At 39.7% G+C, this 16,871-nt stretch overlaps 1 protein-coding gene across 2 annotated transcripts in view; it reads right to left on the bottom strand.

Annotated features, from left to right (window-relative positions):
• Window positions 1-16,251, bottom strand: part of FOXJ3 (forkhead box J3) — a 100,847-nt gene extending 84,596 nt beyond the window's left edge. For both annotated transcript variants that reach the window (XM_054572069.1, XM_054572067.1), the window contains exon 1: window positions 16,079-16,251. The gene's annotated coding sequence lies outside the window, so the exon portion shown is untranslated. The remainder of the gene's footprint in view (window positions 1-16,078) is intronic.
• Between the last annotated feature and the right edge of the window lie 620 nt (window positions 16,252-16,871).

Below are 16,871 nucleotides of genomic sequence, written 5' to 3' on the forward strand. Positions count from 1 at the left end.
ATTTTTTGGACTCTCTCTCATACTGGCCTTTAACATAAAATCATTAACACTACCAAGATTGAATGGTTTTTGAGGACCAGTAAGATCAAAAGTCAGACTTCAGGCCCTGGCCACTGTGGCTCAGTTGGTTGGAACGTCCTCCCACAGACCAAAAGGTAGACTGAAAGGTCGTGGGTTCAACAATTCTCGTCAGAGCACAATGCCTAGGTTGCAGGTTCAGTGCCCATTCAGTTTGGTGCCCGTTTGGAGAACATATGAGAGGCGACTGATCCATGTTTCTCTCACATCAATGTTTCTTTCTCTCTCTCTCCTTCTCCCTCCCTCTCTCCCTGGAATCAGTGGATATGCCCTCGGGTAAGGATATTTTAGAAATAAAAAATCAATTTAAAAAAAGTTAGACTTCAACGGAGTCTAAGACTGAGGGAAAAAAAGTTAGACTTCAAGGGAGTCTAAGACTGCGGGAAATAATAGTTTAGCCAAAAAATATATAGGATGAAAATAAATGGAAACGGCAATAAGGTCAAACACAGCAGAGAGTTAAGTAATCAGGAAAGGTGAAAATATGTTAGAACTTTCAGCACACTGTATCTTTTTATCCTTCATAGTTTTGTCACTATCTGATATGACTTTTGTTAACTGTGTCTCCCCCACTAGAATGCAAGTTCCACGCAAGCAGGAAATTTTATCTGTTCATTCCGTTATATCCCCCAAAACCTGGTATATAGTCAGCAGCCATTCTGGTTCAATGAATGAACAAACCAGATTCCTCAAGAGTTGGAAAAAAGAGAGTAAACTTAAAATAAGAAGTAAGATCTGACTGAAAACACACCAGATCTTTTTAACATGGTCTTTGTATCTATTCTCTCTGCCTCCAAGCCAGGAATTTAGGACCAATCTGCAGTTAAAAAGGCAAGTTAGATATCTAGAATATAAACAGAACGGGCAAAGGATTTAGATACAGCTCAAGAATAGAGCATTTGACTGGAAAAAAATCAGCAAAGATTTGAACTGACATTTCTCCAGAGAAGATATGCAAATGCCCAATAAGCACATGAAAAGATGTTCCACTTTATTAGTCATTAGGCAAATACAAATCAAAACCACAATGAGATACCACTTCCCATCCAGTAGGACGGCTATAATCAAAAGGAGAGATAACAAGTATTGCAAAGATGTAGAGAAACTCTCATATATTGCTAATGAAAATGTAAAATAATGCTGCCACTTGAGAAAACATTTTGGCAGTTTGTAAAAAAGTTAAACAGTTACTACTATATGACAGAGCCATTATGGTCCTAGAATATATACCCCCAAAATGAAAACATACTTCCACAGAAAAATCTGTACACAAATGTGCAGAGCAGCATTAAATCATAATAGCAAAATAGGAGAAACCATCCAAATGTCCATTAATTGATGAATGGATAAACGGAACATTATTTAGCAATAAAAAGGAATGACATACGCTACAACATGTATGACCCTTGAAATATGCTAAGTGAAAGTATTAGTCATACACTGTATGATTCCATTTATATTAAATGTCCAAAATAGGCAAATTTATATAAGTAGTTAGACTGTGGATTAGCAGTTAGGTTAAATTAAGTTAGTAGTTTCTTGGGACTTTGGAAAAGAGGTAAAGAGGACTAACTGCTAATGGGTGCGGTGTTTTTTCAAAAGATGAGGGGGTTTTTTTAAGATATTTAATGAGTGATGTGCATGGCACCATGCTACGTACTTCTTTTTTTAAGATTTTATTTATTTATTTTTACAGAGAGGGGAAAGGAAGGAGAAAGGGTGGGGGGAGAGGGAGGGACAAAAATCTCAATGTGTGGTTGCCTCTCATGCGCCTCCTACTGGGGACCTGGCCCACAACCGAGGCCCATGACCGGACTGGAAATCGAACCAGCGACCCTTTGTTTTGCAGGCCAGCACTCAATCCATCAGCCAGGGTGAAGATATTCTAAAATTAAGAGTACAGTGATGGTTACATAACCCTATGAATATACTGAAAACATTAAATTTTACACTTTAAATAGGTGCATTGTACAGTATGTGAATAGCTCAATAAAGCTGTTTGTTTATTTAAGAGCAAGTTTAGAACCATCACACACAAATGTTGTCATTCTGTTAAGTTCTTGCTTCTTCCCTCACTAGTGTCAGAGGAGCCACCTCCATCTCCCAAACTGGAACAGGAAGGGGAGAGTAAAGTAATGACTTCTGTTTTCAAATCTGTAAAGCCTTGAACCATTTGGTTCAGGGAAGTTTGTTCTCTGGTGGGCTCTGCTATTTCCAAACCATACTGTTTATTAATTAAATGTGTTTACTGAAGATACACTTATGGTTCATAAAAAAAAGTTACATACACCTTTATACACTCTGAAAAACTTCTACAGAAACCACTCTACCACTGCCTACAAATCAACCACTTAGACTACCCCTCTCCTAAAATAAGACCAGGGCCAGGACTTCTCATTCTCTACTAACAAATGAAAAGAAAATTTTTTTTAAAAAGCAACCATGCCAACCAACCATCAAGTTTAGCATTTTAAGAATGTTTTAAAGAGTTGGAAGTGTAAGTCTAAACTAACTGCCTCTTTACCCTCCACAGTTTAGGACTGGTGTCAATAAAACAGGTGGTAAATGTGGGGGAGGGGAGATTCTTGGACAAACATCACAGAGCTATAACTTCTTCCAAACCCCAAACCTTACTTCCTGCAATTTATGTAAACAGATCACAGGCCACTCTCTTCAAACCAAATCATAACCCAAGCAAATAACATTGGATTCTATTTCTGGGTCTGTCATTAACTCACTTCGACACTCCTCAAGCTTTAGTCTCTCTACTTTGCTCAATAATTTAACCATAATTTCTGGTCCCAAAAATCAAATATGTGGACTAATAAAATACTTTTTCCCAATTTGTAGATTTACTTTTATGGAAAAATCTAACAAAGATATATAAAATTAAATCACATTATGTTTAAATCACCATTATTAAATATACATAAAATATGAAAATTTCAAAAGATCCAGTACAAAAATACTGAGCTCCTCCACTTTGAACTTTTGAAGGTATTCACACAACAGAAAGAATAAGCTTTCAGAGGGCTGAAGGGTTTTGAGACTTTAAATTTAAGCTCAGTTATATTTAGAAAACCACCTCTCTGTATCCTGTATCTTTATCTTGGGCATTTGATTCATGTGCTTTGCCTGGTGTAATTTAAAGCAAGAGATCCTACCACATCCCTGAAAAGTAAAACTGAACATATCAAAACATACTGACTGTCAGAGGAATGACATGCTGCACTACAAATGAAAAGAAGTTGGAAACTATAGTCTCCACTGCTAGTACTATTTAACAAAATAAAATTACATGTCTGGTTCCCAAAGGAAGTCTACAAACCACTGCCAACCTTGTAAGAATTGCTTCTATCCTATTCCCAGAAATCCTGGCTCAAGATTCCAGGGTGAAACCTACAGAATCTATTAAGTCAAAGTATCTCACGTGATTCTGATACATAAATTATTTGGGAACTATTGGTTTAGAACAAGGATAGCAAAAAGGTTTCATAACATTTTGCCAATTATGCTGGATAGGTAGTGGCTGCCTAAAGTGCCTGAGAAGGTCACGTCTAAATACAACCAGCAATTAGTAGTTTGTACATGGTGATGGGGAAGTGGCCACTTGTGAACCATGTATCTGCCATCTGTATTTTAGACTACTGAATGGGCTTTTTGAAAGGAGGCTTTTAGGTAAGAGGAGAGACAGAGACCTGGACTATTCACTTCTAAATGGCAGCTCTGCCTGACACTGGGAGGGTAGGTAGTAGGCTGCAATAACAGCCGTTAAACGTATATACCAGGACTCTCCAGAAGTACTTATTACATTTCTCTATTTTATAAAGAAAAACAAAATTTCTGCTCCCAAAATGTACATAATCTTGAGAAATGAAAATTCTACATTAAAAAAAAAAGGGTGTTTGTGCCTTGAGGAGTTCCACTTTAAGTGAAGATGGGAGCTAGTGGGGGCATTGAGTAACAGGCCAAAAACAGTATAGTCTGGATTGATTCAAGAGGGTTCCTTATCAGAGCACTATTAAAGTAATGTATTAAGAACACCGCACTGGCAGCATTTTCCAGGGGTAGGTGGGGGGTAGAAGGCTTGACGTATGGGAAGATAGGTAATCTGCTTCACATTGTTTCTACATGCATCTGTCTTTATCACTGGATTGCTTGATCCTAGTGTGCCAGGTATATGTCAAATTAACCTTTCTATCTCCCACAATGCTCAGCATATTTTGCACATAAATATTTCAAAATGTTTGCTGAATTGCTGTAAAGAAAGGAAAAGTCTTACAGACATACCAAAAGGAACAGTAAAATAATTTGGTACAGAGACATGAAGGTTCAAAGGAGGAGATGGAGTGAAATTATGCCAATAGGTAAGGGGAGACTGTTTTTAGGTTGAAGGAAACAAGAAACATAACCAAATATAAAGTATAGACCTTGTCTGGATATTAAATAATTTTTTTAAAAAACCCAACTCTAAAGACATGTTTACCCCTGACCAGTGTGGCTCAACTGGTTTGAGAGTAGTCCCATAAACCAAAAGGTCACAGGTTTCATTCCTGGTCAGGGCACATGCCTACGTTGAGGGTTTGGTCCCCAGTCAGGGTGCATAAGAGGCAACCAATCGATGTTTCTTTCCCTCTCTCTCCCTCCCTTCCTTCCTCTCTCTCTCTGAAATCAATAAGCCTGTCCTCAGATGAGGATAAAAATAAGAGATAATTGAGGACATTTTATTATAAAATGAATATTAGATGAAGCCTAGAAAATAGTCAATTTTGTTAGATACAAAGATCGCATGTTATTATGTACAAAAACGGCTATATTTTTTTGGAGATGCATACTGAAATTTGTGAGGGTGAAAAGACAATGTCTGATCTTATAAGCAAAAGACAGTTGAGACATGTGGCAAATGGTCAAATCTATGATGGGTGCCCTGGCTGGTGTGGCTCAGTGGACTGAGTGACAGCCTGTGAACCAAAGGGTCGCCGATTCAACCCCCAGTCAGGGCACATGCCTGGGTTGTGGGCCAAGTCCCCAGTAGGGGGCATGCAAGAGGCAACCACACATTGATGTTTCTCTTTCTCCTTCCCTTCCCCTCTCTCTAAAAATAAATTAAAACCTTAAAAAAAAAAAATACATGATGGGTACATGGCGATTCACTATATTTTATCTACTTCTGCGTATACTCAGCAATTCAGTTGGGCTTTCATGTTACTTGGTCAAATCCAGGACTGTACAATTAACTTTCTCCTTTCTCAGATTTCAGGAAGCTTAAGAATGACTAGTACTTCTGAGAAAACAGCCTAGACTCAATCAGAAGAAAACGGGCATTCATTTATTAGCTCTACTCATAGGAAATCTCTCTAAATCTACTCAAAGAACTTCTTGTAAATTAATATGAGAACTGAATATGAGCCAAGAAAGTGACTCAGCTGCTAAAAAGAAACAAAGTACAATCTTAGGCTTCATTAGAAGAATAGTACCCAGATCCAAGGAAGGTACCAGTCCCATGCACTCTTCACTGTTTAGTTCACAACTGGAGTATTGTGTTCTGTTTAGAGCACCTCATGTTAAGAACACTTACAAGCTAGAATGCTTGCAAGAAGGGATACCAGACTAGTGAGGAGTTTAAAAGCCAAATAGCAAGTGTAGAATGGCTGAAGAAACTGCCTGTATTTAGCTTGGAGAAGAGAAAACGCTTCTTGGCCTTCCATGTCAATTCTCCAAAGGATTTATCCAAGTGTTCAATATCCTAAAGTGTTTTGTGACTCTTCAAGAAGAGGATGTTCAATATTTCCCAAATGTGATCATTTATTCATTCATTCAACAAATATTTACTGAGCCCCAATTATTTGCCAAATACTCCTCCAGGTGTTAAGGATACAAGAATGAACATTTTTAATATCCTGGAGGATAGTTTGTGAAACAGCCAACCTAGAGCTCTTGCTACTCCTCTAACTTACCATACGTTGGGCTTCCTCATCTCTAGGTTTTTGATTATGCTCTCAGCCTAGGATGCCCCATCACTAATCTTAATTCAGGCATTTCTCCTTTATGAAGCTTCCCTGATTATCATAAGCAAATACACTCTCTTTTCAACAAACCATGGCTCATTCTCTGTATCAGTTCTCTGCAAACAGCCTATGCCTCTTAATTACCTTTGGATCTTTCACAATGCCCAACACGGTCTCTTGCGTGTGTAGGTGCAAGAAGTATTTGCTGAATGAGTAATCACATTCAAATATTTGAAGGGTTATCTTGTTAAAGAAAGCAAACTAGGTCTCTATTATTCTATAGAGAAGGATTAGGAAAAAGATGAAGTTTGAGGCAAATTTTGCCTCAGCTCAGACTATTTACAGCCATCAGTGACTTCAGTTGTTCTAAGAGTAGCCAAATGACTGTGTTCCAAATGTTTTAATGGGATATCTCACTGGCCTGAGTAAAGAATAACCTCTTAAGGATCTAGGAACTACTATTTATCTCATTATATTAGACATAAGGTAATTTTAATATATTTATATCAATATTAAAATTCTTAAAATTAAGCTTAAACATGAAACATTCTTTCACTTAGTAGTATAATAATGTCTATTATGTGTCATGTATAGTGCTAAGTATAGAGGGTAAAAGATAAAAAAAGCAGTCTCCAACCTGGAAGAGTCAATACAAAGTTTCTTAATAATACTCCCAAAGCAAACCTGAAATAAATCTGAATGCACAGGTTATCTACTTCAATAAGAAATGCTCCTCAGATAAGGAAATTCTTTAGATCAGTAATTTTCAGTATTTTGCAGTCAGACAAATAACTATGAAGTCATAAGCTCCTCATAAAGCTATCTATCCACACCACTAAATGTATGAAGTTCTTCAAACAAGTAAGCTAGTCAATCTGCCTTTCTAGTTAAAAACTAGAAAACTGAAGATATCTCAGGATACCTGCATATGCCAAGAATGTCTCTGTGATGTCTCTCCCAAAATAAAAGGCAGTGCCTTTGCTGGGAGGGACTCCATCTTTTACTTGTGTCCCTAGCATTTAGTACAGTGCCCAGGACATAGCAGATGGTGAACAAATGAACAAATGAGTGAAAAAAATCAACAAGTCCTATGTCAGTGGATGAAAACAGTACCTTAAATAAGCACTACCAATTTGGTTTTTCTTATTAGAAACCTGCTAAGGAAATGGAAGCACAAGCAGATCCTCAGCCTAGTTTTCATTATAAAGCAGTATGCTATTTTTAGGTTACTTATTGATAACTAACTACTGTATGTAAACCTAAGGTCTTGGTTGCTTCTGGGGGACTAAAATTAATTTCTTGAATCAGCAGAGCTAAATGGCTAAATTATGATGCAAATAAAAACCCAAAGCACTTAATACATCCACAACTCAACCCATATTATAATCAAATAATTTATCAAACTGATTTATTAGCATAACTGCCTAGAAAGCAAAATACTTTGATGCACCAAGTGTTAAACTGCTCTTCAAAAGTGCTATCATTTATTTCTTTTCAAATTCTCATTTGAACCATAAAAATCATACGTTTATTTCTTCTAACTATAAAAATGATAAATGCTCATTGCAGAAAATATAAACAGATTCAAGAGAGACAATAAAGACTATCCACTGTGATGTTTCCTTTCCCTGTCTGTCTTTCTATGTAGTTATAACTTCTTTATACACTGCGATTCTCCCTACCCACAGAGCAAAGGACAATACCCTATGGCAGTAACCCAAACACCCTCAGCAGAATCATGTTCCAGGTACAATTTCTCAGTGCCTAAATTTTATAGGTTTATACTCCTATAAAATAAGACCAAATTTGCTTTTTAGTTATCCTTAAAAGTTTCCCTTCTGATTCCATCTCCTCCTTACCTCTAGAATTCTCAAAGAAAGCAAGCTCACATAAAAATACATCCAATGACTAGAAACTGACCCAAATTTAACAAGGAAAGAAGTTGTTCCCACTAGTTGTATGTCCCCAAGTCTGATATTATCACAAGACAAGGGCTGTTCCAAGTAACTCATGTCCATTGGGGTCCATAACCTTTCATTTCTACCTCAAAAATCCAAAGTACGTTCCTCGTAAGAACTCTGTCAGTTTTCTACTAAAGAGTACAAGACTAGAATAGAATGCAGGATCTGGGTTCCTGTCTCTGCTCTACTACTAAATGACTGTGTGACACAAGTTTTAGCTTGTATCTTATTCTCTCCGTTTGTCCACAGGAATATTACTTGCCATACTTATATTACAGGGCTGTTATGAGGCTCAAAAATACAACAGATCAGAGATAATGCTTCTCAAAAAGTATTATTTAATAGTAAGGTGGAAATCTTTCCAAAACACACATGCCCTATAATAAACAGTATAAAACAGGACTTCCCCTGACAGGCAAAAATGTCATTTTTCATGGTGCTTACTATATATATATATATGGTGGAACAACACCATCAATACCTCCTTACACAGAGTAGACAGATAAAGCATGTCAGAGACATGAGAGACTCAAACATAGTAGCAAAAACTGATGCCATATAGTTTACCTCCTGACATGACACTGTTCCATCTTCATTCAGAAGAGTAACTCTGTTCCTGACTACAGCATATTTGGCTGTTGTGTCTGTAATAAATTTCCCAAAGCTTTACAGCAAGCCACAGAAACTTTTTGGTTATGTTTAACAGCAGCCAAAATCTAGGATCTTAACAGTAACATTTCTTCCATAGTGGACTCATTTCCCAATCCCATCTTTCTGTAAGCAAACAGAGTTTGAAATTAATATTAAGTTCCAACAGTCTTCTCTGTCATCCACTCCTCTCACATATCTACGTTCAACACAGTAAGGCCAGGTCTTAACCCAAGGAAAAAAAGTTGATTCCAACGTCCAAGATCTTTAATTAGGTCACATCAGCACCATGCCCTAGCAATCAATTAGAAGGCTCAATCTTATTTCCTTGATAACCACTATACCACTGGGCAGGACTCTGTCTAGGCAGAATTCAGTCACAGCTTTCAGTTTTGTACTCCAGGTGAAATTTTAATTAAAAGTCAGTTTACTAAAGTATCCTTCAGACACAGGGTCATCTTGAAATAACTGTTCAACTAGTCAATGGAATCCATGACTCTCCCTACACATGATTTGAAGACATTGAAAAAATAGCCAATACTGTGAGTTCAATGTTTGTGTCCCCTACAAAATTTGTTTTGAAATCGTAACTCCCAAAGATGATGGTACTAGGAGATGGTCTTTGGGAGGGGTTTAGGTCATCTGGGTAGAGTCTTCATGAATAGAATTAGTGTCATAAAAATGAGGCTCCAGAGGAAGCCCTTGTCCCTTCCACCATGTGAAGACACAGCAAGAAAGTGCCAGCTATGAATCAGGAAGGTAGCCCTACCCAAAAAAAAATCATGCTAGCACCTTGTTCTTTGACTCGTCAGCCTCCAGAACTGTGAGCAATAAATTTCTGTTGTTTGTAATCTACCCAGTCTGTGGTACTTTGTTATAGCAGCCCAAAGGGACTAAGACAGTCAACATACTGAGTTTCTAAAGACTGTCTAAAAACTTACACCCAAGGACTTTCCCCACCCCCAAACTGTTATCATTCAACTCAGAAGAGAGTTCTCTAAGACTGTTATAACAACAGTTCCATTTGTTTAATTGTGTAAGTTTGAGTCCATTATAGACTACTTTACCCACTGATGACGGGAAATAAGTCAGACAGCGTAATTAATTTAGGTCTGATTATACCGAATGAAATCGCTTTCAATTTCTGGTAAAATTCTTACAGCAATCAGACTAGTTTAGTAATTAATACAAACCAGGCTTACCATGGACATGGACAACAAGGTAGGGATCGACTGTGGGAGCAGGGAGGGCCAGCAGGCAGGGAAGGGGAGAGCAATGGGGAAAAAATTGGGACAACTGTAATTGAACAACAATAAAATAAAAGTTAAAAGACAAAGAAAAAGCAACCCAAAACATAAATATAAAAATAAACCCCTTCTAACCCCCCACAAAAAAGAAACTAGGCTTATTAATGGTGTCAAAATAAGTAGTTTTTATTGAGTATGATCCCAATTCCCTTATTAATATATACATAATTATATTTTACTTTGTTACAGTACTAAAATTTGACACTATATATGACTCTCATGTGCTTTCTGTTCCAGCTGTTTTGTCTCAATTCCACAGAAAAGTAATAACCACTTTGAAAGACACTGCATTCTCAGGTTATCAACTGATATGTCAAGCAGAATAGCGACTGAAGGTACCTTACTACAAAAGGTTACTTAAAATAAGTAGAACGTCATTGTTATAAAGATAAATATAACATCTGGTTCCATATAACAAAGCTATTTCCATATCCCAGCAGATGGCCCACGGTAATAATGCTTTGCTGATCTGGTTATAACAAATTCTATTAAATCCAAAATCCTGAATAGCAGATGCCTCTTCCAATTTCAGTATAAGTCAATCTCTTTAACCAAAACATTGTGCTTTGGTTTTTGTTATTTGTGCACTAAAATCCAGTTATGCCAATTAAGATGATCAAATTTTTTGACAGTTGTTATAAAATGCCACTGTGGTGTTTTCTGAGTTTTGGGGTAGCGGAGGTAAAGAGTGCCTCCACCTAGGACTGAAAGGCCAATTGTTCAAAATGGAAAACAAAAATTTACAGTTAAAGGAAGGCTGAGGAGAGGTAAAGCAAGTTTCAGCTGTCTCAAGCCAAGGTTTCTGAATAGTACCAATGTGGAAAGCTATGTGACTAACAAAGCCGACAGTGAAGAGCACTGAAAATACTGCAATTTGAGTTGAGCAGCTATTAGCAGGGACGAACAAAAAATGTACCTGAATGCCTAAACAACATGTACACTGCATAGTGTTAGGTTCCTATTTAAAAGAAACGTGGATGCTCTGTCAACTTAATTTTGCTTTTTGCTTCCCCAACTATATTCAAATCCAATCTTCATATTCTGGTCATGACTTTACTTGAAATATTACCCTCTATTAATTCATAACATAGTAAACAGTACAGTGTAGTGATTAACAGCCACTGAGTTCTGAAAACAGACTGCAGGGGTTCAAATTCTGGCTCTTTCCATTCCTAGCTATATACCCTTAAGCAAATTACTTAACCACTCTGTATAATAAGTATAGGACAGTTACAACACTTCTGGCCCACAGTAAGGCCTCAGAAAATGTTAGCTATTACTATTACTGCTATATCATTACCACATTAATGCTCACTAAATGTCTGAAAGAAAAAAAAGGCAGAAATATTAAATGATTTATCTAAATCACAGAGCAAACAAGTGATAGGAAAAAAAAAAATCTCTTCATTTTAAGTCCTAAAGATTAAACATTAAAAACTACTGATTCCCTAAGAGGATTTCCCAGCCCCTCTAATTCTCCAGGAATTCACATGGGGATCCTTTAATAGCACAGAGTATTGGAAATAGCAATGGACATGGACTAAGATGATCTAATTGCTCCATCAATGACTTAAGTGTGCAATCTTGGGCAAGTCAGTGAACCTAAACTTCAAATTGCTCATCTTAAAAAATGCTTTGCCTGCATCAGGGCTTGTTGTGGGACCAAATGAGATAATGTATCAATACAAAATATGTAAACCATAAACACACTATATAAATGTTCAAGGGCCATGTCTTACTCATCTTCATATCCCCAATAGCTAACAGAATGCACAGCAGAGGCTAGGATCTAAAAGAAAAGCCATGGGAGGGGTGGAGTTGACAGGATGAGGATTAAGATAAAGACAGGGCTTTTAAAAAGAGTAAAAAAACCCAAAAGCCCATCAAGGGATGAATGAATAAATAAAAAGAGGTATAGCCATACACTGGAATATTATTCACCAACAAAAATGAAGTACATTACTGATATATATACACTAAAAGATAGGTAACTCTTGAAACATTATGCTATGTGAAAGAAGCCAGAAGCAAGATGATATATTGTATGATCCATTTATATGAAATGTCCAGAATAGGCAAAACTACAGAGATGGTAAGTATATTAGTGGTTGTCTAGGTCCAGGGGGAGTGGGGAAATAAGGAATGACTGCTATTGGGTACAAACGTTCTTTTTTAGGATAATGAAGTATCTAAAGATGATTTGGAGATGGATGTACAACTTGGTAATACTAAAAACCATTGAATTGTATACTCTAAATGGGTAAATTGTATACTATGTGAATTATATCTCAATAAAAGTTTTTTAAAAAAATAAATGTGTGCGAGAACTTTGTATTAAAATCACGAGTTTTCTTTTTTAAAGGAAAAAAAATTAACTTTTCTGATACTCGATTAGCTCTGATATGTGAACAAGAATGAAAGACTGGAGGGAGCAGCAGGGGAAAGTTCTACAAATTATCATACCAGACCATGATGTCTCTACAAACAGAAAACAAATCTGGCATCTATTCTTATCCTTCCTTTCAAAATTCTGAGGTTACAAATTACCTTCTGGTCCTACTTCAGTTTTCATTATGACCACTGTTTTTGAACTCTGAGACTACATTTGATACTGTCAACCACAGCACCTTTCCCATCCTTGGCTTCTATAGCATTGATGTACCGCTGGGCTCTTCTCAGAATGCTTTACCTATTAACCTATAATGTCTCTGAAAGTTCCAAACCTCAAAGCTGTTTCACCATCATATTACTGTCCTCCCAACACTCAACTACTCACATGTTTTTTACCACTATCTATTGCCCTGATCAGTGCACAATCTACACTGCATCTCTGTTCATCCTACAGCAATGTAGGGCTGATACTTGAGTCAGTTCTTGATTATCTTCACTATGGCTGGGAAGCAGTGGGTTGGCTCAACCGAAGTAAGTAATTCTTATGCTATTTACTGTGATTTTGCAATGTGGTATATATTTTTTTCTTCTGAATAGACATTTTTCTAATTGTTTTGCTTAGATTAATACTAAACTAAGTCTGCATTTCCAGAGCCAAACCAGCAAGAAAAGAAGAATATCAGGAAGGGCAGGAGACTAGTCTGCTATTGAAAAACTGAACACAATCTAGTGTTGCCCATAACCAACCTTAGCTCATTTTCCTTCTGTGATACTTCCTTAATTTCTTCACTATTATCAGCCATCCTTCCATGATTCTAGGCTTTAATCTATTAATGTTTTATTTGCTCTCTTTCCTTCGCCCACATTCAATCATCACCGAGTTCAAGTTAATTTTTATTCACACACACACCTCTGTATATATTTTATACACTTCCTTAGGACAGCGTAATTTATAATTAAAGGTATAAGCTCAAAGACCAAATTGCCTGGGTTCAAATCCTGACTGGCTCTGCTGCTTACTCTCTTGAGTTTGGGCTAGTCATTGAATCTCTCTGTAACTCACAGAAATAAGACCATATTATGAAGATTTAATAAGTTAAATACATGTAAGGACTCAGAACAATGTCTGGCATACTGTAAGTACTCAAATGTTAACTATTATTTTATACCCATTATCACATCTTATGTTAGACCCTCATCATCTTATTCCTAAAATTCTCCAGTAGCATTCTTGTCAACCTCCCCACTCCAGGACACTGAGCTAATACAAAAACCTCCCTCAGAAACAACATGAATCATCTTACTCCCATTCTTTAGAACCCACTGTGGCACCCCATCACACTAAACCCTGTATCCTTCACAGATTCCCTACCAATACCTGTACACCAATCCTAAACTCATTCATTATTATTCACCACTACACATTCTTCATGCCAAACTGTTTGATGTCTTTGTAGGTCCCACTTCTCCGTCCTTGCAAATACTGGTTCAGTCTCCTGGAATACATCTCTTCCTCTTTGAAAATTTCTATCTTTTTCGAGTCTCACTTATACCTTTGTCTTTGGTTGCACTGTTACCCAAAAGTCTGATGCTGCTTGGTACTTACAAATTAAGGGCATTACGTGTTATTTCCCCAACAGAAGTTGAAGCATTCGAAGAGACCACATATTTTATCTCTTGTAGTCTCCTTCATACAGGCTACTTCACACACAGCACAGTATTTTGTAGAAGTACACAAATGCTGATTGACTTAATTTAAAAAAAAGCCTCAAAATGTATCACAACATTCTCTATTTTCCCCTGCCCCACCCATACTTAACATGATGAAAGCAGATCGAAACTGTTATTTAAATACTTTTATTTTACATGGGAGAATATACTAACAACTGTACCAGATAAAAGAAAATATAAATATATACTCAAAGAGAATGCATGATGCAAAAACAAACCAAGAAAAAGTGAAAATGCTGGCCTTTTTGGAATCTAAAAAGTGACTTCAAAATATTAAGTTCATCCAAACTAATGAACCAAAATGAGCCAAAATAAACATGTCCGATCCCATCCAAAAAATACCTAATAAAGGCATGACAAACTCCCCAGTTTCTTCAGCAGCATGAAACCAAGAACAAGATTTCACAGAGACACACACAACACAAATCCTCAGGTTTATCTTTAAAAAAAAAAAAAAAAAAAAAAAAAAAAAAAACCTTGAAGAAAATGCAATCACATCTATATACGTCACCCAAACAGAAAAATAAAAAGGAGTTAATACTTTTCTACAAATACCTGCTAAGGCCTGGGTGGAATAAAAGGCTATTCTGTGGCCTGTTCCCTGTTAAGGGGGCAATCTATGGTCACAAAAGAGCAAAACACAAGAAAATGGAAACCTTAACCTGGAAGAGACATTAAGGTGAGAAACTACTCAAAACACGGAAGACAATACTCAATAGACACAGGAAAAGTTAACTAAAAGAGCTCCTAAAAACGAAGTGACTCAGTGAAACTACCAAGTGCTGTCTTGCAAGTAAAGTGCTGTACATGTAACACTTCCATGACTGATTTCGCCTGCTTGTCTCACTAGGAAACAAAGTGGAAGAAAAAATTAAGTAAATGTAAGGAAAAGACAAAAAAGATGCCCACTAACTCCCTGGCCATCCCCATTCAACTCATTCGGGAATCCAACTAGGAACAAGAGAGATGTAGATTGCACAACACAGAAAGGAAAATCCTTCACCAATCGTGCACACAAAAAGTAGAGTGAAGTGGAAACTATACACTTTAATGCATCAGCAGCTAGAGCTATTCCCTCCTTAGGATTAAGCACAAGAAAAAAGAACAAGCGCAACCAACCAAAGGGAGAGGAGGAAAGATGTCAACGAAACCACCCTGTTGTCCCTTGCTGGTCTCAGGAGAGAGTACAACTCCCACTTTTCCCAGCTAACCAACAGTAGGCCTCAGCAAAGAACACTGACCCTAACACCTTCCAGTCCACCAGGAGGAAATCACAGAGGAAAAACCACCCCGTTAACCTCCCTCCTCCCCAGCTGCAAAAATGGAGGGGGGAGGAACACCCTACCACGTGGGCAGGATGCAACACACACAGGACAGCAACACGTCCGCATGGAACGGCTGCCTCTGTCCTAAAGCCGGCAAAGGACACGGCGACAGGATGGGTGGGAACACAGGCCCCTCGCAGGGGCCTCCTCGCCCCAAAGAGCACCCCCAAGGCAGGAGGCCGAAAAGCAGCCCCAAGATTGAAGGGGAGAAACTGCATCGTGCCGGGGTAGGGAGCTGGATCAGGCCAGGGGAACGTCACCGAAGGACAGAGACAGCCGCCGTCCTCGGACTTCGCACCCCTGGGAACCCCGTTAGGCTCCCCGAAGCCCCGCCTGGGGGAGGGGCGGGAGACGCGGAGGCTCAGAGCCGCCGCTTCCCGGCTGAGGGGCAGCAGCAGCTGAGCAGCGCCGCGGGGGAGGGAGGGACCCAGCCCTCGCCGACCGCCAAGGCCCCAGGTCTGGTCCGGACCCGCTGCTCCGCCCGCCGCCCATCCCGCAGCGCGGCCGCGGCTGAGAGAAGGAAGAGGGCGTCTCGCGGAGGGCAGCCTCTGCCTCCGTCCCGAGAGATGCCCCAGCCCCGCCTCCTCGTTCGCCGCCCCGGGCCGGCTGCCTCGGCAGCAGGAGCTCACCTCAGGCTGCGCAGGCCGGGACGGCCCGGCCGAGCCCCCGGCCGCTGCGTGCGTCTCCGCCCCCCGGGAAAGGTCCCAACGGCGCCTGGTGCGAGCGGCCGAGGCCCCAAGCAGCGCCCAGAGCGGCGGCGGCGGCGGCAGCGGGAGCAGCCAACATCCGGGGCCGTACACCCGGAACTACTTCCCGACCCGCTCCCCCTCCCGCCCCCGCCACCACCCCCGCCTCCGCCTCCCGCGACGTCGCTGCGCCACCGGCCCCGCGTCGGCGGCGTCGGCGGCGTCACGGTCCCTCCGCGGTCGTAATTGCGACGACGCGCGTGATCCCTCCGCTGGGACAAGTAGTGCCCTGGAAGTAAGGGTGCTCAGCTTTCACATTGCTGGTGTCACGGAAGGGCCAGCAGCTCCGAGTAACTTGGGCTTTGACACCTCAGAGCGGCGACTGGGGAGTGAAGGTGGCCGAGGCGGCTCTGGAGTTGAGAACAGCAAGGGTCTGCGGCCTTGGACCCTGCCTATGGATTCCAAGGTCCCCATGATTCCACGGCATGGCGACTCTTGACCTTCCCACACGCCCATTTTCGCCACCTCACCGTAACGACAGGCACCTTAGCCACTATGGGAAACCGGACCCCTTTTCCAACTTGGCACACCGCGGATTCCAAAGGCACCTTGGAGCTTCGGGACACCCTTTCAGAACTTAACAAGTATGGGGTTCCAGGCCCATTTCTGCCGAGGCCATTTCCGTACCTAGCCTTGGTTTCCAACACCAAAGGAAGTGGAATTTTGATTCTAAATT

This window comes from Pteronotus mesoamericanus, unplaced genomic scaffold (assembly GCF_021234165.1).
Source record: "Pteronotus mesoamericanus isolate MK-2021 breed Mesoamerican mustached bat unplaced genomic scaffold, CSHL_Meso_final contig_221, whole genome shotgun sequence".
NCBI classification, from domain to species: domain Eukaryota; kingdom Metazoa; phylum Chordata; class Mammalia; order Chiroptera; family Mormoopidae; genus Pteronotus; species Pteronotus mesoamericanus.